Source organism: Cervus elaphus, chromosome 32, assembly GCF_910594005.1.
Source record: "Cervus elaphus chromosome 32, mCerEla1.1, whole genome shotgun sequence".
In the NCBI taxonomy this organism is placed as follows: Eukaryota; Metazoa; Chordata; class Mammalia; order Artiodactyla; family Cervidae; genus Cervus; species Cervus elaphus.
This window is the reverse complement of record NC_057846.1, coordinates 47569132-47596541: the sequence shown is the minus strand read 5'-3', so window position 1 is coordinate 47596541 and position 27410 is coordinate 47569132. Positions and strand designations below refer to the sequence as shown.

Genomic DNA, 27410 nt, shown 5'->3' with positions numbered 1-27410 from the left:
TTAGAGGAAACAAACTTGGAATTGGGTTAGAAAGTATTTGTTCCCAAGATTCACAGTTGGCTATTGGTCTCTAATGAAAAATTAATTTTAGACTGCTATAGAAATGTGATGATATCTTAGAATTCCTGTGACTATTCTCCTGAAAGAGATTCTAGTGAACCAATAGAAAACTGAGTTATCTATGAAGATTACTCCTAATAAAAATGACAAATAGAAAATTTTAAATTTGTAGGCTCCATGTAGACATCTTTCTCGATGGTTGGTAGTTATCAAAATTAAATGATACTAAGAAATTGAGTGACTGTGTTACATACAGTGGTGGGGTGTTAGAATTAAAAGGAATTGGAAACACTGTCTAACTCAGCTCCTCATTTTACAGATAAAATAGAGTCTGGCAGAGATGAAGGAACTTGTCTGAGGACCCACACCTGGTGAGTAAAGAAAGAAGAAATAAATTCAAATAAGCATATATTAAATTATTAAATATTGAAGTAATTTAAATATTTAAAGCATCATGAAAGTTTCCTTATAATAATCTGATGCCTCACATATAACCACCATTTGCAATATGAACTTCGCAAGTATGTATATACACACATATAAGCAAATGTTAACATTTTTTTCAATAAAATGTCATACTATATATAAAAATTATTCTCCAAACTGTTTGTTTACATATGTCTTGTCTAGGTAGTCTTATTTTCTCTCAGCTAACAAGGAGATGCAGTAGACCAGAGGCTGGCAAACCTGTTCCAGAAAGGCACACAGGCTAAGCATTTTAGACTTTGTGGACCCAAGCCTCTGCCACAGCGACCCGGCTTTGCTGTTCTGGTGAAAAAGCAGGCACAGCCACTACATAAACACACGCGTGTGACTTTGTTCTGATAGAACTTCACTTATAAAGACAAGAAGCAGGAAACATTTGTGCCACAGGTTATAGTTTTGTAACTCCTACAATACAGAAAGAAAAAAGTTATTTTAGAAAACTGTGATGGTTGAGAAGGAAGCGTGATGAATATCCTGCGTGTAGAGAGAAGGGAACTAGTCTGAATTTCCATCATTAGATGTGATCTCAGATGAGACAGGTAGGCTCCTTGACCCCTTGAGTAAAGCATGTTTACTAATGCAAAGATTGTATGGTTATTTTGAAAACTAAATGAAATTATTTATGTAACTCAGTGGTTAGTACATGAGAACGTTCTCTTCCCTCCAGGGTGGGGATTAATGCAGGATTTTTGTACTCATGGAGGTGAAGTACTTGGGCAAGGAAAAGTTGCCCAAATTCACTGGTGTCTCAGCACGTCCAAGACTTGTTCTGTGTAGATCCCTTTAAAAATCATGTTCTCAGACTGTTGGCAAAGTTTGGGTAAACATGACTATACCAGAATGATCCTGAGATTTCCTGAGAAAGGATTAACATGCCTTGCATGGAATTTTGCAATAAAGGAAACACTATAGTTTAATTCATAGTGATTTAAGGAGATGGAAGATTTTTTAGAGGGGAAATCTAATTATAGTGAAAATAAAATTTCATTTGCCCATCATTTCCTTCATTATTCATTATTTTTTATTGGGAAGATAAGTATGTACAAAGAATAGGAAAGAAAAACATATTAGAGTGTACTAGGAAAAATAAGGAATTAATGTAATGCTACTTAACTATAAATTTCTCGTATTATAATCATATTTTAATTTATCTTCAAGTGAACCTATTGGGTAAGTTCAATTGGTTATTTTAAGACAGAATTTCTATAGCAGTTCCAAATAACTGTATTGCTTTTTCTAATTCATTTTGAAATAATGTATTTTTTTATGACTTGATAAATTTGTTTTTTCTCTGCTGGTATAGTTTCGTTCAGTTGAATACTCTTAAGATTGAACATAACTTTTCTTCTGCTTAGTATTGTTGTCGCTTTTTCTTAACTCAAAAGTAGTTCATTTTTTTCAAATTTAGATGTAAACTGTAATAATTCTGTTAATTTATTGTTGCAGTTTATATTCTGGAGAACAAAGGATTTTGTGCTGATTTAAATGTTCCTAATAATAACTATGGCATACAATTTAGGGAAAAATTAGTTAGGTCATTCATGTTGGTACAGTGTTCATTTTTGAGAATAAGTATGTAAGTATAGTCAAGATATTTTGACAATTGAAGAAATTACCCAACCTATTTGGGCAGCTGAGTCTGAAATGTAGCACACCCTTTTAATAATCAGAGACGTTTTCCCAGCGATGGGATCTACACCAGTGGTGGTACCAACAGTGACTTAAGTCATAGTAAATCCCACAGTGAGGAAATCATTGTATTCTTCTTTCACATCTCCTCCAAAATGTCTGATTCTCTTGGTAGGAGTGGCTATGTGATGGTATTCCATCTTCTGTCACTCTTTTTAGCAAAGAAATTAGTCCTGAGACTCAGAGCTGTCCTTAAGCTGTAGCATCCAACCAGGACTCAGTTACACTGGGTTTTTAGGGTGGGGGGGGGGTTGCCATCCTTTTTATTTTTACAGTTTACACTTCTGTTTGAAATAAGCAAAGCTGATTTATTGCTTATAGGAGTATTCCAACTTGCCCATCTTAAACACATTCAGGTAAAAAACAAACACACAAAAAAGTGTGCTGACTTAAATAAAAATAATACATAAAGAAAGAAAGTGGCTTGCCAACAAGGCAAAATTAATGCCTCTGGAGTCTGAATATAACAAAAGTTTAAGAAAAAACTTAAAGACAATAATAGTCATAAAATATTGGAGCTAAAAGCTATCTGTAGCTCCTGTAGTTGAAGACACAGTTCTACAAGTAAAGAATCACAGACCCTTGAGAGGTTGGAGCCTTGCACAGGGTTTCCAGACAAGAGAAGCAGTGGTAAATCTTTTTAACCCACACAACTGAGAGGTCTCAGAGAGTGTGCTTGGGGTGAGCTGGATCACAGTGAATGACTCCTCTGTGACTTGGAAGAATCAGTGAAAAATGTGATAACCAAATGTTCGGTTGCAGTTGGGTGTTCTTGAACTTTTGTTGTCAAGGGCACCCTTGAGCTAGAGGGTGGGGATTATGAAAAGGCAGTAGAGAAGAGGAGACCTATCTTGCCTTTTTGTAACTGCCAAAGCTAATTTCAATGATTGCTTTAGCAATATAACGATAACCAAGATTAAAGCAAGCAGGCATCCACTTTAGGATATGAGAACTGGAATTTTAGATTTCATTATAAGATTGCCATTTCAACACAATAGTAATATAATGGCAATAGATTTCCATTTTTTCTCCATTTCTGTTGAAATATTATCTCATAAATATACTTTGATACAAAAGAGATCTCTCAATTTCACGAGAGCTCCACAGCTCTATTTTATTCTTACACTGACTTATCCCCAAAATATCTTTTTGATGTACAGCTTCAATATTCTTGCCAATGTCTATGACATCAGCAATCAAAAATGGCATTATTTTTAGTTTTTTTTTTCCCACATGCAGTTGCAGGCTATCCAAAAAAAGGGGTCCTGCGTTTAGTGTTCACTGGAATGTTCTTACAATATTATCAATGGATGTTTGTGACTCATGGAGCTAGTTGTTCCAAGAGGGTGAAAAATGCAGCATCTATCAAAGAAGATAACTTTACCCAGTGCTAACCTAAAATGGGGGCTCTCTGTTAAGAAGGGAACTGACACCATTAAATATTAGGATTTCTTGTATTGAAGAAAGCATTGTTCTCCCAAATTGTATTTCAGGAAACTGAGTTTCTGAGACCACATAGCTAGAAAGTATCAGAGCTCTGCATCTCTCTTCCCCAATACATTTGAAGGTCCACAAATTGAACTGCACAACAGTTACACATGGATCAGCCTTCCCAGAACAGAAGTCAAATGTTTCATCCACTGAAGTTCTGAATTAAATGTAGTGGTCAAGTGTCATAATCAGTAAGGTTGATTTAGTTGAAGAACATAAGAAAAGCATAAATTGGTTAAGTACACAGTCCTGAATATTCATTGGAAGGACTGATGTTGAAGCTGAAATTCTAATACTTTGGCCACCTGATGTGAAGAGCTGACTCATTTAAAAAGACCCTGATGCTGGGAAAGATTGAAGGTGGGAGGAGAAGGGGACGACAGAGGATGAGATGGTTGGATAGCATCACCAACTCAATGGACATGAGTTTGGGTAGACTCTGGGAGTAGGTGATGGACAGGGAGATCTGGAGTGCTGCAGTCCATGGGGTTGCAAAGAGTCAGACATGACTGAGCGACTGAACTGAACTGAACACTTGATTTTAGGCACCATTTTAGAGTTATTCTTCTTTCCCCCAGTTTCTGGAGTCATGCCTATATTATTTTTGAATAATGCCTATATTATCTTTATAAAATTATTTTACTTATTAAAACCCTTGCAGGGAATCTAAGACTCACTCAGTTTACATCTAATTCATCTCTGTTCATGTGCTCAGTTGTGTCCGACTCTTTGCAACCCCGTGAACATGTAGCCCACCAGGCTCCTCTGTCCGTGGGTTTTTCCAGGCAAAAATACTGAAGTAGGTTGTCACACATCACAGAGTGCTTTAGTGAAATTTGAGCTTTCTGAAATATTGACATTAAAGAACTAGTTATTGGGTTAATAACAATGCTTTTCCTCTAGATGGTTCATTTGAAAAGAAAACAATGTATTTTAATATTCAGAAAATGGTGTTAAACTGCTGCAATAAAATGAGCAAATCTTTGTAGTACGCAAGCAGCCCTGGCTATAGTTTTAGTCAGTAGTGTTCAATGACTCAAGCATCATAGAATATTTCCACTACATGAGCCACATATTGGGCTAAAGGTTTCTGTTATACCACTTCCCTATCACTTAACAAGCATAACCAAGATATAGACATGAGCATGATTGTTCCGCCCGAACCATGACCGGAGTTCAAGGCTACTCTCCTTGGAACAGTGGGCAGAGACTAAAAGTTCCTCAATTAAATGTGTAGTTAGGTACTACTTGGTATCATCTCTAAATTGGAGGATCCTCAGTTTAGGCTTCCCAGGTGGCGCTAGTGGTAAAGAGCCCGCCTGCCAATGCAGGAGACGTGGGTTTGATCCTTGGGTCAGGAAGATCCCCTGGAGGAGGAAATGGCAACCCATTCCGGTATTCTTGCCTGGAGAATTACATGGACAGAGGAGCCTGGCGGGCTACAGACCATGGGGTCACAAAGAGACGGACATGACTGAAGCGACTTAACACACACTCACTGAGAACCTAAGATGTGGACTTCCTACAGGAGTGCAGCTCATGGGGACAAACCCTCAGGGCGGGGAGGCATCGGGAACCACTGGCTCTGCCCTGAAGGGAGAGCGGAGCTTCCCGTTGCTGACGCACCTGAGCTCTAACACTCTGATGGCCCCTGGCATTGCTCTGTAGAGTCGCTCTTTCTGTATCCGTTGCTGTGTTTGACATGAATAGCCGATGAGGACCTACTGTCCAGCACCGGGAACTCCTCGGTGGCAGCCTGGGTGGGAGCGGTGTTTGGGGGAGAAGGGATCCGTTTGTACGTATGGCCGAGTCCTTTTATTGTTCACCTGAAACTATCACAGGCAATTGTGATACTACGTAGTACTTGTGTACTACGAAGATTTTCATAGTACTTGCGTACTACGAAGATTTGCTTATTTTATTGCAGCAGTTTAACACCATTTTCTGAATATTAAAATTGCCTGTGATATTGCCTATTGATCAGCTATATTCCAGTGCAAAATTAAAAGTTTAAAATGAACCAGTAAATAAAATCTACCTTGATTAAAAAAAAAATCACTTTTTTTTTTAACCAATAACGGAAGAATTTTTTTAAAGGAAGAAATTGGTACTCCTTTCTTCTGTGATCCATTAACTAGTTCAGAAATAGGCCCTTCCCACCCCCCACCCCCCAGGAGAACACAAGAAAGAAATCAGATGGTGCCAGCATATAGAATAAACAGTTGTTTTTTTGTTTTTTTTGTTTTTTTAATGACCCAAGGTTCCTTTATTACTGTAATGTTTAAAGAAGCTGCTGCCTTTTCACTTTAATGTGAGAGATGTAATTTTCCTGTTGTTTTCCAAGGCTGTCAGATAACAGACAAATTGCCTTTGATAAAACATGCTTTCAATTTCTCCAACATAATATTCAATTTTCATTTTCATAAGGGTTGCTTATTTTGATGGCTTGGATGGCTTGACTAGGATGTCAGTGTCTAGATCTCATCAGTAAGGATTGTAGTCTGAGTTATAATTCAGGAGAGCATATGTTACTATCAAATTTATTATCTAAAAATACTTGTTTGTGTTTAATTCTTGAAAATCAGGAGTGACAGGCCATTTGAGTAAATAATTTCTCTTTGCCCTTTTTCTCCCTAAAAGTCACATAGAAACAAAGGCAATTTGGGCTGCTTAGTGAAGAATTTGGGTAATACTTTTGCTGAACAAAAAAGAGTTCTAACTCCTGGGATTCTAACTCCTGGGATTCCAACTCCTAGAATTTCTGGTAGCAAGTCACATTCCTCTTTTTCATTTCACTACCTTAACTCTTCGTGTGTGTATCTGACACACACAGATTTTTCTCTTTCGGCCTATCAATACACAGAGCAGACCTCAAAAAAAATTTAATGTAAAAAGAACTATAAAATTGTTTATATGCACTGTAGAACTCCGATAATACAAAAATAACCGAAAAAGTAGAAATCCTCCATGTTAAATCCCATGTATGCTTTCTGTCTTGTTACATAAGATTACATAATTACAATCATTAAGGCATTATCATCTGAAAAGTTTCAACTATCAAAAGTTGTTCTCATAGTCAACTATCTTGGCTCACCTGCCAAGGCAGAGTCACCCAGCAGCACCCCAGTATGTGCAGTGATGCCGTGCCGTCTGCCCCGAAGCCCTGCCCCGAATTCCAGTCCACAGCTGAACAAACCGTGAGCCATGAACACATGCCAAGCACCTTGCCAAACACTGAAGACACACAGCTGAATATCACACAGGTTCTAACTGGCAGATGGGAAGCACAGGTTTACTAAGGAAGTGCCCAGAAAAGGGTGCAGCTGACCCTACCCAGCACCCGGGAGCGCATCCCACGGCGGGTGCGGAGGGAGAGGTTTGCCGGGAAGGCTCATCTGAGAGTTCTCGGTACACAGACGGTCACTGAGTCCCAAGAAGAGTAAGCACAGGATCAGACCTTGGAGAAATTACCACACTTTATGGTTGCCAAGATGAGATGACCTTGCAAAAGAGTTAAAAAAAATAAACAGAGAAGCAGTCGGAAAAGCACAGAATGCGGTATGCAGGAAAACCCAAGAAGAGAACGGTCCAAGATGGAGGAAGTGGTCCATTGGGTCAGATGGTGTTTGCTCACAATAAGGTCCGAAAGACACTCCCTGTGTTTAGCAGCACAGATGTTACTGGTGACGCTGACGTGGTTGGTCTTTGTTTTCAGTTCTTGCTGTTTTGTGAGGGGAGAAACCAGACGGGTGGATGCAGCGGTGCTGGCAGCATCTCTAAGTGCCTTTTATCACTTTTAATGTTTGGATGTAATTGTTTGGTTACACTGCTGGTGTTTCCATTACTTGAAGTGTGGGTTCCTCATGCACATTGACTATCTCATAGCCAAAGCTTGTCTTCTGGGTCTGATAATCCGAGTCATGGTGTCATGCCTGCCGTATAAAACCTTCAGTGAATATTTGAATGGTGGGTCACCCTTCTCCCCAAACCTGCATTCCCCCCAACCCCCATGTGTGCACTGGTCTCTGACTCCTCCCTTCAGCTGCTCATCACACCTGATGGGCTGCCCGGTGACCACCAACCACTCTTGGGTGACGTCTTTCATGTCTTCGTATCTGACAAGTGGCAAATTAACTCCCCTTCCTGCATGGAATTAAATCTTCAATTAAAACTGAAATGGTAACCCTCCTAAAATCCCTCCTCTCCTGCCTTCCCTGCCCTCCAGTCCGCTCTCTCTCTCTCCCCTCTTCTCTCCCTTCCTCCCTGTTCCTCTATCTCACTCATTCTCTCCTTTTCACCTTCTCTTCCCCCTCCAGCCATCTTTATGCTTCCCTGAGAATTCAAGTGCCGTTTTGACCCAGAATATACAAGTGGTAGAAGTAGGGAAGACTCGCTCATCACCACCATTTGTTCCATGAAGATATTTTTGAAAGACAGCTTGAGGAGAAAAGGCATATTGACGTGAAAACTGAGAATACATTTTTTTTTTTTTTTCATTTGATCTTTTTTTTTTCCCTCCAATTTCTCCTTTATTTATTTATTTATTTTTTTCAGTGGGTTTTGTCATACATTGATATGAATCAGCCATGGATTTACACGTATTCCCCATCCCGATCCCCCCTCCCACCTCCCTCTCCACCCGATTCCTCCGGGTCTTCCCAGTGCACCAGGCCCGAGCACTTGTCTCATGCATCCCACCTGGGCTGGTGATCTGTTTCACCATAAATAGTATACATGCTGTTCTTTCGCAACATCCCACCCTCACCTTCTCCCACAGAGTTCAAAAGTCTGTTCTGTATTTCTGTGTCTCTTTTTCTGTTTTGCATATAGGGTTATCGTTACCATCTTTCTAAATTCCATATATATGTGTTAGTATGCTGAAATGTTCTTTATCTTTCTGGCTTACTTCACTCTGTATAATGGGCTCCAGTTTCATCCATCTCATTAGAACTGATTCAAATGAATTCTTTTTAACGGCTGAATAATATTCCATGGTGTATATGTACCACAGCTTCCTTATCCATTCGTCTGCTGATGGGCATCTAGGTTACTTCCATGTCCTGGCTGTTATAAGCAGTGCTGCGATGAACATTGGGGTGCACGTGTCTCTTTCAGATCTGGTTTCCTCAGTGGGTATGCCCAGAAGTGGGATTGCTGGGTCATATGGCAGCTCTATTTCCAGTTTTTTAAGAAATCTCCACACTGTTTTCCATAGCGGCTGTACTAGTTTGCATTCCCACCAACAGTGTAAGAGGGTTCCCTTTTCTCCACACCCTCTCCAGCATTTATTGTTTGTAGACTTTTGGATAGCAGCCATCCTGACTGGCGTATAATGGTACCTCATTGTGGTTTTGATTTGCATTTCTCTGATAACTGAGAATACATTTTTAATGGGTAAAATCTGAGGAAAACTTAGATTAAATCAGAAGGCTTGAATTCTTGAATGATGAAGGCTCTGTGAGTGTGCCGACCTCTCTTTAGACTAATGACGCCAAGAGAAAATGAACACCAGTTGGGAAACGGGGTGTTAGCTCTTGCGCTCTCCCTCCCGCAGTGATGTCTCAGTCCTCTGACACCCATTAGCTAAAGGACTTGGCTGAGCTCATGTGCCCCGTGGTGCAGTCCCTTGGTGCAGGGCAGAGCCTAGACCGCTGAAGGATGAACCTGTTTGAGGCCCGAAGCGTCATCCATAACACAGGCCTTGTCCGTAAGGCGGCTGCCCTTCCCCCCTGAGATGCTCCGGGGAGGAGCAGCTGATCTTCAGGATGGCCAATCCTTTACAGTTAGTATCAGAAATGAGCCCATCAGTCAGCCACAGGAGACTTTTAAAGGGGCACCAGGGCCATAAACTTTATGAAAAAGGCTGGAGATTGCATTCAGCCCTCAAGCAGATACACAATTACCCTAAATCCAGTTCAGGGCAGGGAGACTAAATCTTAAAAAAATAAATAAAGTGAAGAACCCCCACACTCATCAAAGCTTTCAGAAGCAAAGAGGTAGGAGATAGCAGTTGTAAGACAAATTTTTCCTCCTATAGCTAAGCGAAGAATAGCAGAAGGAGGGTGAGTGAGGGACAAAGGAAAGAAATGGTAGAGAGACAGGAAAGAAGAAATTAGGCTGAAATGGGAAGGGGAAGAAAAAGAAAAAAAAACTGGAGAGTTGTTTCTTTTAAGAGTCTGTAAATACTTGCCTGCTTATGAGATAAACTCATTGGTATTGAGGGGACTTGAAAATACCATTGATTTATTCACTGTAGGCAGAAGTCAGAGAAAATCTTATTTTCATGAGCTTTCCTTCTATCAGTCAGTTCCCTGGTGACACAGAAAGTAAAGCTTTTCTAAGGACTTTCTCAGACAGTTTGACGTTTTGTTGAATTAACTGGTATATATTGTAGCAGATTTATCAGCTGCATCTTTCCATCCAAGCTAGGAATGGTTTCACATTAAATAGAGTTCTTAGGGCACCAAGAGAATCCTGGAAACTTCTTAGGGTAATCTCCCTTCTAAAGTCCGCCTTGAAACTCTCCCCAAGTCTCCCGCGGCTTCCCTGGTAGTTCAGAGGATAAAGAATCCGCCTGCACTGCCAGAGACCTGGGTTGGACCCATGGGTCGGGAAGATCCCCTGGAGGAGGGCATGGCAACCCACTCCAGTGTTCTCGCCTGGAGATGCCCATGGACAGAGGAGCCTGGCGGGCTGCAGTCCACGGGTTTACAAAGAGGCAGACACTGTTGACGCTACTGAGCCCACACGTGTACACACGTGCACGTTCTTTGTACGAATGCTGAGTCACGCGATAGGCAGTGTGTTTCATGGGGGGGAAGCTCATGCCGCCCATTGCTGATCTGAGTGCGTCAGGGAAGCAGAGGCGTGGCTTCAGTCTTCTTTCTAGAGCTGCTGTAACGAAGTTTCACAAACAAGGGAAACGTGTTGCCTCACAGTTCTGGAGGCCAGACGTCTAAACCAGGAGGTCCGCAGGGACGTGCTGAAACCTGGAGGGGAGACTTCCCCCTTGCCTCTCCCTAGCCTCCGGTCCTTTGCTGGCGATCCTTGGCATTCTTGGCTTGCAGCTTCCTGAGTCCAGTCTCTGCCTTGACCAGCATCCCGCCTTCTGCCCAGTCTCTGTTCTCACAGGGCTTCTTGCAAGACTCCAGGCATATTGGATTAGGGCCCATCCTATTCCACTGTGACCTTAACTAATTGCATCTGCGGTGACCCTATTTCCAACTAAGGTCACATCCAGGAATTAAGACTTCAATATAGCTTCTTTTCTGTGTGGGTGAGGAGTGGGGACACATTTTAACCCTTAACAGTGACTATAAGAGATGTTTGTCTTTACTGAATAGACGTAAAGACACATTTCTAATTCAATTCAATACACACTTAACTGAAAATCCTTGGCATCAAGACTGCAGGTTCTGTGTGAGTTACGTGAGATTATCAGAGTAAGACACCACCCCCTGCCCCTGCGCAACCTCGAGGTACTTCAGAATTCCTAAATACAGCAGTATGCCATTATTAAAGATTTTTAGATAGAGATGCAATTATATAAAAGTTTTAGGACATTTCCCAGGTGATCCAGTGGCTAAGACTGGGCTCCCAATGCAGGGCATCTGGGTTCAATCGGTCAGGGAACTAGGTCCCATAGAGATGTTTTGTGCAAAGATCCTTTGTGCAACAGTGGAGATTGAAGATCCTACATGCTGCACCTAAGACCTGGTACAGCCAAATATATAAATAAGAGTCAATATTTTAAAAAGGAATTTATATAAAAAAATGAAACCAGCAAGACTTAAATTTATAGAACAGGAGGATATAATAGTGATGAATAGTAACAGTAGCACAAAGATGTTTGCCAGGCATAATTCTGCGTACTATCCGTTCATTTAATCCTCACGGGTATGGAAGGAAGGTTTTGTGTTTTTAATCCCTGTGGGCTTGAGTTGTTTCCTCTGTAGAAGGAGGTCCAAGGAGCTCATCTTTAGTCCGTTCCTATTTCAGCAGGTCCAGTATTCTAGAACTCGTCTCCACTGCCTTGCTGGGATAGTTTGGGGAAGGTGCAAGTCCAGGAGCCACTGGCAGTCAGAATGTAGTAGAATGAATTTCTCTTAAGGCTTTCCCTTGCTCTGGGCTGCAGGCTTGACATTTACCAGACTGCGCCCACCATGTTTCCTCCAAGTCCTGAATGCGGTTGACATAAACAGGTAGAAAGTGGACCCAGTAATACGTAGGAATTATGACCATTTGAAAATAAGCTCCAGGTAAGCTAGAATTTTCATCTATTCACTACTATGTCTGTAGCACCGCCAAAGAGTAGTCAGCCTATTAGGAGAGGCTTGTTAAATATTTGTAGAATGAATGGTTTAGAGCAATCAGCGGGCATTTCAAACCCAAAGCTTGAATCAACTCAGGGGAAATAGGGTGTTGCTGGCTTTTGATAGTCACAAACAATGTATTTTGGCTATAAAATTAAAAATATATAGCACACTACTTTGGATACAGTGATTGGAGATTTTGTTGAAAGAAAGTCCAGCGATATGCCTTTTTCTCCACACCCAAGCAAACGCTCAGCCAAATAGTTGCCTGTCCCGAGTGAGCAGTAGGTTTGTGCAGCATTCCTGCTGCAAGCTGCTGCTGCTTAAGGAAGAAAACATAAACAGGAAACTCCATCCCTGCCACCTTAATTCTTTCACTTCCGGTCCAGACCCTCAGCTTACAACACTTTTGGTGACAATACAGTCAGTTCACTTAAAAGGATGACAATAATGACTTATGAGATGCTGACATCTGACATCATTAAAAAGGCAGAAATTGAAAATTGGAAAATATTTAGGAAAGAAAACCTGATCTTGTAGTATAAAGAGAGGCATTACTGAAGTATACTCTTTAGCATAAGGTGACGGAAAATAAAGTATATGTTGGACATTTTGGTAAAAACAAAGCAAAAAAAAAAACCAAAAAACAGACCCCTCCCCAGCTTGGTGTCTCAGGTGCTGCTGGAGTCGCTTGTTGTTAAGGCGGTCATGCTACCTTACGAGCGGCGCACACTACTTGGAGAGCAGGTGGGGCACGGACAGAGCAGGCTGTCTCACCTTTGCCCCGTCAGCTCTATCCTCCTGAGAAAGTCTTGTTTCTCTGTTGGCTTTCTCTGCTGGAAGGCTGTGTAATGGCTATGCACCAAATGCCCCTTGGGGTTTTCTCTTCGTTCCCAATCCCCTCACCATGGCCTCAAAATCTTGCAGACTAAAATATGTTAACTTTTAAAATTTAGAAAAAATAAATTATTTTCATTAACCAAGACATTTTTAATTACACACTGTGAAGTTGAGCATATTGCAACCAAAGAATAAGGATGATGCTTTCGAAAGGGGAAATAAGGACCCATTCTGGAGAGCCAAGAGCTTCCTTTTGAAAGTAATCTGCTTGCTGTCTAGACCCAGTGCTCTGTGTGTGTGTGTGTGTGTGTGCACGCACACGCACGTGAGTGCATGTGTTCGCATAATCGCTCAGGCATGTCTGACTCTTTGTGACCCCATTGACTAGCCCACCAGGCTCCTCTGTTCATGGGATTCTCCAGGTAAGAATACTAGAGTTGGTTACCATTTCCTTCTCTAGGGGATCCTCCTGACCCAGGGATCAAACCTGGGTCTCCCACATTGCAGGCAGTTTCTTCACCATCTGAGCCACCAGGGAAGACCAGATCCAGGGCTATTTGTTGGTAAATGTGAAAGTTCAGTCCAGAAGTGTGACTAGCAGAGCAGCCAGTCACTGAAGTATGAGCCTAAAAAGACCTGAAATCAAATAAGGATTGACTCCCTTCAGAAATAAAGATCCCTTTCTGGAGAGCGCAAGTGAAAGGCTCCATGGTGTGTTTGTAGCATCTCAAGATTCCCATATTACTCTGAGGATCATAGATTTACAGATGCAAGAAAATGGAGCAACTGCTGTTAGGGGGCCAAGATGCTGACATAGGCTTCTTCTAATCATTTCTTTGAAGTTCAACAGACATAGAAATTATTGCTGATAGCTTAAAGGGGCATTCATCTTACACTAACTTCTCTCTCTCTCTTTTTTTCATATTTGAATACGAGCATTCCTTTCTCCTCTAAGAGTAGTAGGAATAACTGAATGATTAAGATATCCCAGGGCAAGAATTCCAAAGTCAGATAGCTACAAGAACCAGACAAGTAATGTACGTGCCTGAAATGGTCTGGGAGTAATATGGGAATGCCAGTGCCACAGTGCATCAGAGAAGCGATGCCCACTGAACGGGGCCGGGGGGCGGGGGATGGATGCTGAAGAGGATGTGGTCCCAGTGTTTCCAGATGTGCTGACATTTCTCTCCCCTCTCAGTGTGTGCCATCGCTCAAGGATAAAATACCACGTGAGTCAGCAGCTGACACCCTCTGCCTTAGGATCTTGTCCCAAACTTACACCTCAACACTAACTAGTCCTAAAAGAGAGTGAAAGGCGTTCAGAATAGGTTCCGTGGTCATAACAGTTTGAAAAACACTGAGTTAAACAGAGTTGATTTGGCTCTTTACTGCAACGCTTCTCAGAAACTTAAGTGTTTTTACTTACAAAATGAACCTCCAAGAGTAAGCTCAGGGTACAGAGAATTTTGTGAACTCATCTGACCATTGGAGCCGCTCATTGTGAGTACTTCAAGAAGGTACTTTGGAAGAGCATGCTGCAATTTACTTTGCAGTAAATAATGTGAGTGAAAAATCAAATGAAAATCCAAGAGAAATAGCAGATGCTGAAAACAGACATGTAGCCTGGCTAAAATAAGGATGCCTGTGAGTGACCTTGGAAAGTCAGAAGCCATGATTTCAACATTTGGAGTAAAAAGTAGGAAACAAGTGTGATTTTCTTCATCAACTACATTGTGAATTAGATGTTCCTATCATTTATGAGGTATTCGATTTTCAAGTTTTAAGTTGAGAGAAAACTAGAGATAATAAAGGGAGCCTATTCTATAAAATAATATATTACTCAGTACATGACAAACTCTTGATTTTTGATATTCATGTATTCAACAAATATATCTTACATACCTACTATGTGCCAGGAAATAAGCCAGTCACTGAGTTGAGTCTAGGATTAGATTATTAGTTCTAGCTAATGCCAGTTCTGACCTAAACCTGGGGAACTAATAAAAATATGTATTTTCAATTTGCAATACTGCTAATACAGTCCTCTCTCTGAGGGTTTATCTGACATTTTGAAAAGGAAGAGTTTGGTCCGCAATCATTTACTGAGTCATAATGTGACCTAATTTGGTTTGCAGTTGCAGAGGTAGCTGTACACAGCATTTGCTTTCCATTAAGATACTGAAAATCAACAATTCTAAGAGAGTGTTTATTTCGGCCTGGACCGTAGACTCTGACAATTAAGAATACCACTGCTATTTCCTATTCATCCCAGGAATTCTCCACTTCTCTCTTCATGCTGCATTTGAATAATGTCATCTTTGACTCTGAGGAGGCCTTACAAATAGCTGAGAAAAGAAGAGAAGCTAAAGGCAAAGGAGAAAAGGAAAGATACACCCATTTGAATGCAGAGTTCCAAAGAATAGCAAGGAGAGACAAGAAAGCCTTCCTCAGTGATCAATGCAAAGAAATAGAGGAAAACAATAGAATGGGGAAGACTAGAGATCTCTTCAAGAAAATTAGAGGTACCAAGGGAACATTTCATGTAAAGATGGGCACAATAAAGGACAGAAATGGTATGGACCTAACAGAAGCAGAAGATATTAAGAAGAGGTGGCAAGAATACGCGGAAGAACTGTACAAAAAAGATCTTCATGACCCAGATAACCACAATGGTGTGATCATTCACCTAGAGCCAGACATTCTGGAATGCAAAGTCAAGTGGGCCTTAGGAAACTTCACTACAAACAAAGCTAGTGGAGGTGATGGAATTCTAGTTGAGCTATTTCAAATCCTAAAAGCTGACGCTGTGAAAGTGCTGCCCTCAATATGCCAGCAAATTTGGAAAACTCAGCAGTGGCCAAGGATGGGAAAAGGTCAGTTTTCATTCCAATCCCAAAGGCAATGCCAAAGAATGTTCTAACTATTGCACATTTGCACTCATCTCACGCACTAACAAAGTAATGCTCAAAATTCTCCAAGTCAGGCTTCAACAGTACATGAACTGTGAACTTCCAGATGTTCAAGCTGGATTTAGAAAAGGCAGAGGAACCAGATATCAAATTGCCAACATCTGTTGGATCATCGAAAAAGCGAGAGTTCCAGAAAAACATTTACTTCTGCTTTATTGATAACACCAAAGCATCTGACTGTATGAGTCACAACTGTGGAAAAGTCTTAAAGAGATGGGAATACCAGACCACCTGACCTGTCTCCTGAGAAATCTGTATGCAGGTCAAGAAGCAACAGTTAGAATTGGACATGGAACAACAGACTGGTTCCAAATCGGGAAAGGGGTACGTCAAGGCTGTATATTTTCACCCTGCTTATTTAACTTGTATGCAGAGTACATCATGAGAAACGCTGGGCTGGATGAAGCACAAGCTGGAATCAAGATTGCCGGGAGAAATATCAATAACCTCAGATATGCAGATGACACCACCCTTATGGCAGAAAGTGAAGAACTAAAGGGCCTCTTGATGAAAGTGAAAGAGGAGACTGAAAAAGTTGGCTTTAAAACTCAACATTCACAAAACTAAGATTTGGCATCTGGTCCCATCACTTCACAGCAAATAGATGGGGAAACAGTGGAAACAGTGACAGACTTTATTTTGGGGGGCTCCAAAATCACTGCAGATGGTGATTGCAGCCATGAAATTAAAAGATGCTTGCTCCTTGGAAGAAAATCTATGACCAACCTAGACAGCATATTAAAAAGCAGAGATATTACTTTGCCAACAAAGGTGCATCTAGTCAAGGCTGTGGTTTTTCCAGTGGTCATGTATGGAAGTGAGAGTTGGACTATTAAAGAAAGCTAAGTGCTGAAGAATTGATGCTTTTGAACTGTGGTGTTGGAGAAGACTCTTGAGAGTCCCTTGGACTGCAAGGAGATCCAACCAGTCTATCCTAAAGGAAACCAGTCCTGAATATTCATTGGAAGGACTGATGGTGAAGCTGAAACCCCAGTACTTTGGCCACCTGATGCGAAGAACTGACTCATTGGAAAAGACCCTGATGCTGGGAAAGATTGAAGGCAGGAGGAGAAGGGGATGACAGAGGGTGAGATGGTTGGATGGCATCAGTGGCTTGATGGACATGAATTTGAGCAAGTTCTGGGAGCTGGTAATGGACAGGGACGCCTGGTGTGCTGCAGTCCATGGGGTCGCAAAGTGTTGGACATGACTGAGCCACTGAACTGAACTGAACTGATCTTTGACTCTTCCAACCAAAATAAACCTCACCCTTTGAAGCCCACTACTCATATCTATAACTTTTTTATGGTTTGTACTACTTTTCCCATAAATAAGAAATATTGCTTCAATAATTTATTCAACCAATATTTATTAAAGACCTATTATGTATACTGACAGTGGGAGATGAAGTAGACACTTGTAACCTACTATATATTTGCATGTCTTTACTCTGCTTAATTTAAGCTATACAATCACTGAATTCAGAATCCTATCTTATATACATGGAGTGCAATTGCTTATACATATTTGTCAAATAAGTCACTAAACATGGGTTGATTTTTCCCTGTATTTCTCAGTCCTAGTTTTAAATTCTTGATGATGCTTCAGCAAAGAAGGTTCATTTTCCTGAAAATACTATGTTCGTTTCATGTGGAAATAGTTTTGACTTCCTCTTTCATTGCTCTAAGTTCAGTTCTATTTACAGGTAAAGATTTCCTCAGTTATTAACCATTGGGCAACAGAAAGCATGTTAGACAGTCTCAGCTACCAATGCGGGCTTCTCCCAAGAATTCAACTAGTGCCTGCCAGTTGACAGGAAAATTACAACTCAATTAGAGAGTGTCTTCTCCTGTTTTCTTGTAAGTCGCTAAAGCTTACTCTCCCATGCAGATCAGCTCTCCTCTCCTGTAAGCCATGTTTCTCTGTTATTGAAAATTGTCCTTCAATCTGTGTTTATCCTTTAGCCAACACACCAGTTTCAGTGGCAGCATTATGGTTACAGCCCAGAGAAGCGACTTCTGTGCAGTAATTCAGCTGTCAGTCTGGCAGTGGTAACGGGGCAGGAAGATGGATGCTGAGCCCAGGGCGCGCCTGAGCAGCATCCTGCATGTCCCTGCTTGGGGGTGCACTTACTGAAGCAGGTAGGAAAATGCTTGTCCTGATCTCTTTTGGCCGTTACTACAGTACAGCTAGGGGAAAATATTTTTACTGGAACTCTGCTAATTGTTAAGAATCCTCTTATTATCCACAGAGAGGATGGGAACAGAGGGTGAAGATCGTTTAGTGAGGGAATTGTCCTCAAATAAAAACTGGAAAAGCAAATGACTTTAATATTTGTTATGGGTCCCCTGATATATCCATGTACTGTTTTGGAATGATTTGACAGGGGTGAGAAAGTATGGATATGGAAGCTTCCTGTTGAAGGGCTGGTCTGCAAAATGATAATTTCAGGCCCATCTGTTGACTGATATCCATGAACAATAAACAGATTGATAAATTACCTCTCGACACTTTGGTGTGTAGACTGGCAAACCAAAGTAGATTGTGCCTTTAAATGTATGAAAGATGGTGCTGGAAAAGTCAGAGTCAGCATCTGGTCATCAAGCTCGATGTTTAAAAATTAATTCAGATATAGTTTTTTGCTTTGTTTTCCTAACAATTTTTTTAGGATGCCACAGTCCATTGAAGGATTTAAACCTCAGTTAAATTTTTTTTTTAAACCTCAGTTAAATTTTTTTGTTGTTTAATCAGTTCAGTTACCAAGCTCATAAATTCAGCACTCAGTAATATATACAAAAGCAGTTATTTTTGTAAATTTGGGAATATTATGTATCCTTTATACATTATATTTACATTATACATGCCTTATACATTTATATTCATGTTTATTTATTATTTATATACATAATGGCTATATATAATATATAAAATGGCAATTACTAGAGGTCTCTAACTATTTTAGACATGAATGTGCCCACATGTAGTTTTTTCCCCTTGAGCAGTCCAGTGATCAGCAGACTTTACTCAGTTCCGAAATGCATAAAGTGTGTGTTCCATGGAGCTTCTCATTTCTGAGATTTTCAGTAAATAAATGACTCCATGCCCAAGTAGGTTTAAAAAGTTTTCTCAGTGTAGTCCCATTCGGAAGGGTCATGCTGAACTTGTGTGTATTTAAAATTTTGAGGAAGTCTTGCAATACATAAAAACTTTTAAAGTTGTTTTTCTTTTTTTCAATAAAGTGTTCTCCAAACACAGCCTTTCCTTAAATCAGTCGAATGTAGAAGAACAAGAGATTCTCAATCTACTTTGACAAACACGGAGTCACCTTCTCCTTGTGTGATTCTCATGAGACAGAGGACTGGAGGGTGGAATTTTCAAGAAAAACTTAGTCCAGTGTGATGGGATCTCTAAGTGGACTCTTGGCAACCAAGGGCACCAGATCTCCTAGCTATTCCTAGTCTTTAGATCTTTTTGGTGTATAATTGTTCCTAGAAGTCTCTTATGATCTTTTGTATTTCTGTGGTATCAGTTGTAACATTTCTTTCATTTCTGATTATATTTGAGTCCTCTCTCTTTTTTTGCATGGTTTGAGTCTAGCTAAAGGTTTGTCTTATTTATCTTTTAGGAAAACTAGCTCTTAGTTTGACATTTTTCATTATCATCCTAATCTCTATTTCATTTATTTCTGTTCTAATATTTGTTATTTCCATCTTTGGGCCAACTTAGTTTGTTCTTCTTTTCTAGTACCGTTCGATATGAAGTTGTTTCTTATTGTAGGCATTTATCACTATGCGTTTCCCTCATTGAACTGAGTTTGCTGTAACTCATAAGTTTTGATATGTTGTTATTTCCACTTTTATTTATCTCAAGGTATTTTAAATATTTTTATTTCTTCTTTGACCCACTGATTGTTCACTATCATCAATATGTTTTTTAATCTCTACATATTGTGAATTTTCCAGTTTTCTTCTAATAGTAGATTTCTAATGTCATGTCATTGTGGTTGATAAATACACTTGATATGATTTTAGTCTTTTAAAATGTATTTAGAGTTGTCTTGTGGACTAACATATGATCTATCCTAGACTATAGATGGACTTAAGTTCATATATGCTTAAGAAGAATGTGTATTCATTGCTTTTGGATAGAACATTCTATAAATGTTAAGTCCATCTGGCCAAATGTGTCACTTAAGTCTAATGTTTCCTTATGTTTTTCCATATGATCTACCCATTATTAAAAGTATGGTACTGAGGTTCTTTACTATTATTGTATTACCGTTTATTTTTCCCTTTAGATCTGTTAATATTTACTTTGTTTAAAAAGTGTTCCTATATTGAGTGCATAAATATTTTTACAAGTGTTATGTTCTCTTGTTGGATTGACCCCATTACCATAACCTAATTACTTTGTCTTGTATTATTAATACAATCTTTGTCTTAAAGTATATTTTATCTGATATAAGTATTCCTACCTCAGCTCTTTTTGGTTTCCGTTTGTATGGAGAATCTTTTTTTAACCTGTTAACTTTCAATCTGTGTGTTTCCTTAAAGCTAAAGTGAGTCTCTTATAGACAGTATATTGTTAGGTCTTTTTTTTTTTTTTTTGCCTCTCTGATGGGTTGATCCTTTCTTCCACCTCATCTGGTCTGCTGTTGACCCCCTTTCTTGAACGTTTCAGTTATTGTATTCTTCAGTTGTGTGATTTCTGTTTGATACATTCTTACGTTTTCTATATTGGTTGATAAAATTTTCACTTTGTTCATGCCTTGTTCTCTTGACCTTGGTGAGAATCTTTATGATTGCTATTTTGAACTCTTTATTAGGTAAATCACTTATCTTCATTTTATTAAGGTTGTTTTCTGAGATCTGATCTTGTTCTTTTGTTTGGAACATATTCATCTGTCTCGTTATTTTTCTTAACTCTCTGTGTTGATTTCTGTGTATTAGATAAACCAGCCACCTCTCCTGGTCTTTAATGAGCAGTCTCATGTAGGAGATAAGACTTATCATACAACCCTGCCATAACGCTTCCTTTTGTTTGGAACCTTTGTGATTGTCCAAACAGCCTTCTTTGTTCTTCCTGGCTCTCCTAGTAGTTGAGGATATGCCATTGACAGGTGCCAACACCTGTCAATGTCCCAAAGCAGAGGATGTCAATCAGCAACTTGAGCCTAGGGACACAGTAAGTTAAGAACTGGATCTCTCTGTTACTCGTGGACACAAGCCCAGGGGTCACCAAAGCCAGGCTATCAAGAGATACATCCTCTGGGCATCAGCCACAAAAGCTTGGGCACCAGATATGTGCACAAGCTCCTTTCTCAGACACGGTGGCAGTCTGGGTAAACGTGGCAGAGGGTCAGCGAGAAGACCGTGCCAGCTGGCATCCCCCTTCTCTGAAAAGGATTGTAAATCGGCCCCTAGATGTATGTTAACTTGGAAACCTGTGCTTCTAGGACACAGCTTTAAGCAGGACACTGCTTTTAAAAAAGCAAATAGGCCTTTTTTCAGGCCTGTCTATCTGCTGTCTCTACAGTGTGCCCTAGAGGATGGTGGTCAGGAATTCTTTCTCTGTTTGTTTACAGTTCTGTAGGACCCACAGATACAAACCCCACAGGGCACCAGAGCCAGATGATAAGGGAGGAGGGAGTCCCAAGAGTAGAAGCTGCAAAAACTAAAGCACTGGACCTGTGGACCAGCTCCTTTCTGAAGGGAGGCAGAGTGAAGGTCAAGGTGGCCTCTGCCAGCCTCTGCAGTCTCTGGAGAGGACTACAGTCAGTCCCGAGATGCGTATCCAACTAGGAGCCTTCCGCTCAGCCCAAGGCTTTTAGGATAAATAAATAGGCCTCTCTCACTGAACAGTTGGATGTGTTTTAGTCTGCTGCCTCTGCACTGCATCTTGGGGGCTTTGAAACTGAGCAGGACCCTATGGGGCTCCCAGGCACGGAGACTTTCCTGTGTCGCTTGTTTCTTGTTCATAGGGAATAGACTTCAGCCTGCATGTCCTTCCTTGAGTCCCAAAGGGAAGATTCAAACAGTTGCTAGTCAGGGAAGGGAGGGGATGTGGAGACAGGGGAGGAGGAGTCACGAAACAATAGTGCAGCCTTGGAGCCGGCTACTTCTTCCCCTCAAGGGACACACGTAATAACATGTTTGAGCTCTTCTGCAGAACTAAACTCCCAACAAATGGGAGATGTTGACTAATTGATGAAGCCTTCTTTATTCCAAAAAGAAGCTCATTAGGAGACCATTTCTTTATATTTAAAATGTATCAGTGGTAAAGAACATACAAGTGGGAATAGCTTTTTTCCTGAATCCAGTCAATTTATTATTTTCAAGTATTTGTTCCATATACATTTAATGTAATTTTGATATGGTTCAGTTTATGCACAGCATCTCATTTTTTGTATAATATTTATCTCATTTATCTTTATAACTGCTTTTCTTTCTCTCCCTTTTTTTTAAAGATAATTTCAGGGCTTCTTTTTTTGAGCATTCTGTTTTATCACCTCTATATGCTCATTAGCTATCAGTTCAGTTCAGTTCAGTTGCTCAGCTGTGTCTGACTTTGCAACCCTATGGACTGCAGCCTGCCAGGCTTCCCTGTCCATCACCAGCACCCGGAGCTTACTCAAACTCATGTCCATCGAGCCAGTGATACCATCCAACCATCTCATCCTCTGTTGTCCCCTTCTCCTCCTGCCTTCAATCTTTCCCAGCATCAGGGTCTTTTCCAATGAGTCAGTTCTTCGCATCAGGTGGCCAAAGTATTGGAGTTTCAGCTTCACCATCAGTCCTTCCAATGAATATTCAGGACTGGTTTCCTTTAGGATAGACTGATTGGATCTCCTTGCGGTCCAAGGGACTCTCAAGAGTATTCTTCAACACCGTACTTCAAAAGCATCAATGCTTCGGCACTTCGCTTTCTTTATAGTCCAACTCTCACATCCATACATGACTATTGGAAAAACTGTAGCTTTGACTAGATGGACCTTTGTTGGCAAAGTAATATCTCTGCTTTTTAATATGCTGTCTCGGTTGGTCATAGCTTTTCTCTTCTTATGTTTGTATTTGTTTTAGAAATACGTGTGTCTTTAACTCATCCTAGTGTTCTTTGATTTAGTGTTATATCTCTTCAAGTGTAATGTTAAAAATCTTACATGTATTTCTACTTACATCCTCCTGTCATCTGTGTTGCTTCTCTCATATTTTTATATTCTATGAACGCTAAAACACAAGTTATTTTTCTTTAAGCAATCATTTATCTCTTAACAAATTAAGAAAAAAGATTATTTAGATTTACCACACATTCATCTTTTCAAGGGCTCTTCATTTCTTAATATAGACGTGAATTTCTCCCTTACAGTGTTTTACTTCAACCTGAAGAACTTTCTATGACTTTTATTATAATATGAGTCTTCTAGTACTAAAGCCTTGAAACTTCTATTAATCTGAAAATGTTTTTGCACTGCCTCTGTTTCTGGAGAATATTTTTTTTCAGATACAGGATTGTAGCTTGTGAGGTATCTAGTTTTGTTTTTTGATTTCAGTACTTTACAGATGTTCCGTTCCTTTCTGACCTGTATTGCTTTTGATAAACACAGCAGTTACTCTTTATTATTGTTTTTCTGTTTGTGACATGTGTTTTCTTTCTTTGCGTCTGCTTTTAAAATGTTTATCTTCTGTTTTCAACATTTTTGATATGATATGCTTGATGTTTGTTTTTTCTTATAATTATTTTGTGTGAAATTCATTAAGCTCCTGGGGTTTTGATTGTTAAAAAAATATTTTGGAATAATAATATGGACACTTTTGTTCAAATATATTTCTTTTGCCAAAATTCATCTCTTTTCTCTTTTAAGGACTTTAGTTATGTGTATGAAAACCATTTTATGTTGTCCCATAGATCACTAAGTGTCTATTCATTTTATCTTTTAATCTTCTCTGAGCTTCACTTTTAGACACCTTCTATTGATCTTTCTTGAAGTTAACTGGTCTTTTCTTTTGCCATTTCCAATTTGCTATTGATGTCATCAGTGAATTTTTTCCCCTCGGACACTGTTTTTAAATCTTGGAATTTCTATTTGGTTCTTTTATTGTTTGCATTTCTCTGTTACGATTTGACTCTTGTTCACTCATTATGTCCATCTTTTATTTAAATCAGTTTAATTCTAATTATAATCCATTTAAAAACCCGTATTTGCTCATTCTAACATCTGTGTCATGTCTGGGTTTCTGTGTTTTATTTCTCATGTTTACTTTTTTCCTGCTTCTTTTATTGTCTATTAATTACTGAATGTATGCTAGACACGGTAAATTCTGCATTGTTGAAAGTCTATATTGTTGAGATATGGTTTAAATTATCATCCTTTAAAGATGCCTGTGTTTCGCTCTAGTTGGCTTTTAAGTAGCTGGAGTCTCATTATAATCAGAGCCTAATGTGGCTCTGATTATTGGCCTAGAGTTGCCGTTACTTCTACGGCTTAATGTTCATCAGGTCTCACCCGGGCTTTCTGGCTGCTCAGCGAAGTCCGTCCACTTGAGTGGAGGTGAGGTCCCTCCCAGTGTCCCGTGCCACCTTTGGAAGCTCCATTCACCTCCCCGCTGTCAGTCGCTGTTCTCTGCCAGGCCTCACTGAGTTACACCCTCTGGATGAAAATAGCATTTGGCTAATGACTCAATAATTAATCTTCCTATAGAGAACAAACTGTTTCAGATTTTTTTATGACTAGAAAATTATTGGCATTTGGGGAGGGGTTTATGAAATACTGTTTAAAAAGAGATGTGTAAGCTGTTCTTTTAGGATTCATCAGAACATGCAAAGGGATATTTTTGATATTATTTCCTCAGGCTTTAATTGTATTGCTCTTATATTCCCCCCCTTTTCATATTCCATCTGTTTGGGGTTTTTAAACCTTTGTTTCCAGATCTTTTATTTCTATTTTTAATATGTATATTTATTTTAATCTAACATTTTAATTAGATTTTAAAGTCAATTTTGAGTACTTTTTTAAAACAAGCATTTGCCAACTTGTATAGATCCCTCCATAAATCAATGTAATTTCCTAAATACTAACATTTTCCCCCACCACTTCACTAAATGCTAAAGCACATTTTTATGTAAGAATCAACACAAACAAGAAATCATTTGTGTGCTATGCTTTCCACATAAAATCATCAGGCAGATCTTCTAGTGCTTTTAGTTGTATAAGCTACAAATTAATAGAATCTATTATTTTGAAGATGTTGTAAGTCATGCATCATTCTAAAAGCAGAATACCAACATAGATGTGACTATAGATGTGCCACCTGAGGTTCAAACAAACCAGATTATTTTATCAATTGGAATTTATTCTTTGGCAGGCAACAAGGTCATCTACTTGTAGTGTGAAAGTAAAGCAGAAATTCTTTTAAAAATGTAGCAACAGCCATGGAAAACAGAATGGTCAGGCATCCTACAGAGAAGCATGAGATAATCATTCTCCAGTTAACTTGGTTTCAGATTTTATTTTATTTATTTTTTTAAGCTGTGCCACACAGCATGTGGAATCTTAGTTCCCTGACCAGGGACTGAACCCACACCCCCTCCAGTGGAAGCTCGTGGTCTTAAACACCGGAGCAAAACCATCAGGGAAGTTCCCAAATTTTATTCTTTTTCTTTAAAATGATGAATCTACTTTTATCCATCACGTCACAGAATGGGGAAAATCTGAATAAATTGCTTTTTGAGAGTGCTCTAGATTTTGGCAAGAAGTATGTTTGGGGAGGTCATTGGGGATTTGGTTTGTTTGTTTGACCACCTTCACATTCCTGTCTTCTACCCTTCTCCTTTCCTATAGGTTTTCCTGTTCAAGCCTCTTTTCTGCCCTCTGCCACATTTTTTTTTTATGACTTTGACCATTTAGTTCATTTCCTTTATTCTTTCCTGAAGACAAAACTGAAGATAAACACTCTCAGTTTTAAAAATGCTAATTTCTTGGTTTTGGTCAAGGCCCAGTTTCTCCCAGATGATGAAACTAGAAACTTGGCTTCATCCTTTGCTTCCTGTCTTACTTGTTCCTGACCCAGAGCCTCCAGGATTGTCCATATTTCTTCCAAATTCCTTCCCATCCTCTTCATTTTGACTAGTCTAATGAAATCATCTAAACTGAAAGGAGAGCTGAATTTGTATACTTTCTTGCATGAATCAGGATAAGCTAAGCTGCTGTAACGGACAGACCCAAATCTATAATGGTTAAACATAGGGGAGGTTTATTTCTTGTTTATGAAACAACCTGCTGTGGGTGTTTAGGCTGCTGTCCTCCATATGATGATTCAGAGGCTTGGGCTCCTTCCATCCTGAGGCTTTGCCGCCCTCTGCTCCTTTGATGAGGCAGCATGGTCATGATGGGTTTACTATACTCAGGTCTTGGTGGGAGAGAACATAACAGAGGGCCATCCACCTCTTAATGGTCTGGAACCAGAAGTGGCCCACATCACTGTGAGAATGATGGAGTCAACTTAGACATGAATCATACACTCATCACATGTCCAGCTCCTACCAGGAGAACATGGAATGGGCAGTCCACAGCACGGGACAGTTCTGTTATTAAACAGAGTGATAGTGGATCAGATAACTTTAGATGGTCCATACATTTTAGAAGAATTCCTTCCCATATTTGTACACTGTGTCATTTAGGTTGATTTTCACAACTTGCTAAGGTTAAGAAAATGAGGGGGGCAAATAAGACACTGCGGACCATATGAAGATTTTGAATCAATTTTGAGAGATTTAAGGAAGAAGCATATTTTTCTGCCAAATATGAATTTAGATATGGTAGTTAAAATCATGCACTCATGTAGTCATACTTTCTGGGTTCAAAGCCAGGACCCATGATGTCTTACCTAGGTGACTTTCTAACCCTGCAGCCTTGGGCTGGCTGGCTTCTCAATGCATCAGATTCTTCTTCCATCAAATGGAAAGGATAATAGTGAATACTTCATAGGTTTGCTCTGGAGAATAAATGAGATAATAAATGAGATAATGCACACACATTGCTTTACGTTGTGAATACCTGGCACATAGTAAACACTCAATAAATATTATAATGTAAGTGAAAGTCACTCAGTCATGTCCAACTCTTTGTGACCTCATGGACTATACAGTCCATGGAATTCTCCAGGCCACAATACTAGAGTGGGTAGCCTTTCCCTTCTCCAGGGGATCTTCCCCACCCAGGGATCAAACCCACATCTCCCACATTGTGAGTGGATTCTTTACCAGCTAAGCCACCAGGGAAGCCCAAGAATACTGGAGTGGGTAGCCTATCCCTTCTCCAGTGGATCTTCCCGACCCAGGAATCAAACCAGGGTCTCCTGCACTGCAGGTGGGTTCTTTACCAACTGAGCCATCAGGGAAGCCCAAATATTGTGATAGTAATGGCAGTTGTTGTTAGAATTATTATTAATTCTCTCACCCAAGTACATACCTGCTTTCCAGGTGTGAGCAATTTCTGGCTCTAAAAGAGAAAACTCTTGACAAATGTTAGACCTCAAAAAGTAAAAAAAAAAAAAAAAAAAAACCT

At 39.8% G+C, this 27410-nt stretch overlaps 1 protein-coding gene across 1 annotated transcript in view; it reads left to right on the top strand.

The window, feature by feature from the left end:
• The first annotated feature begins 398 nt into the window (after nt 1–398).
• Nucleotides 399–27410, top strand: part of RARB (retinoic acid receptor beta) — a 572080-nt gene continuing 545068 nt past the window's right edge. The window contains exon 1 of the mRNA XM_043893860.1: nt 399–431. The gene's annotated coding sequence lies outside the window, so the exon portion shown is untranslated. The remainder of the gene's footprint in view (nt 432–27410) is intronic.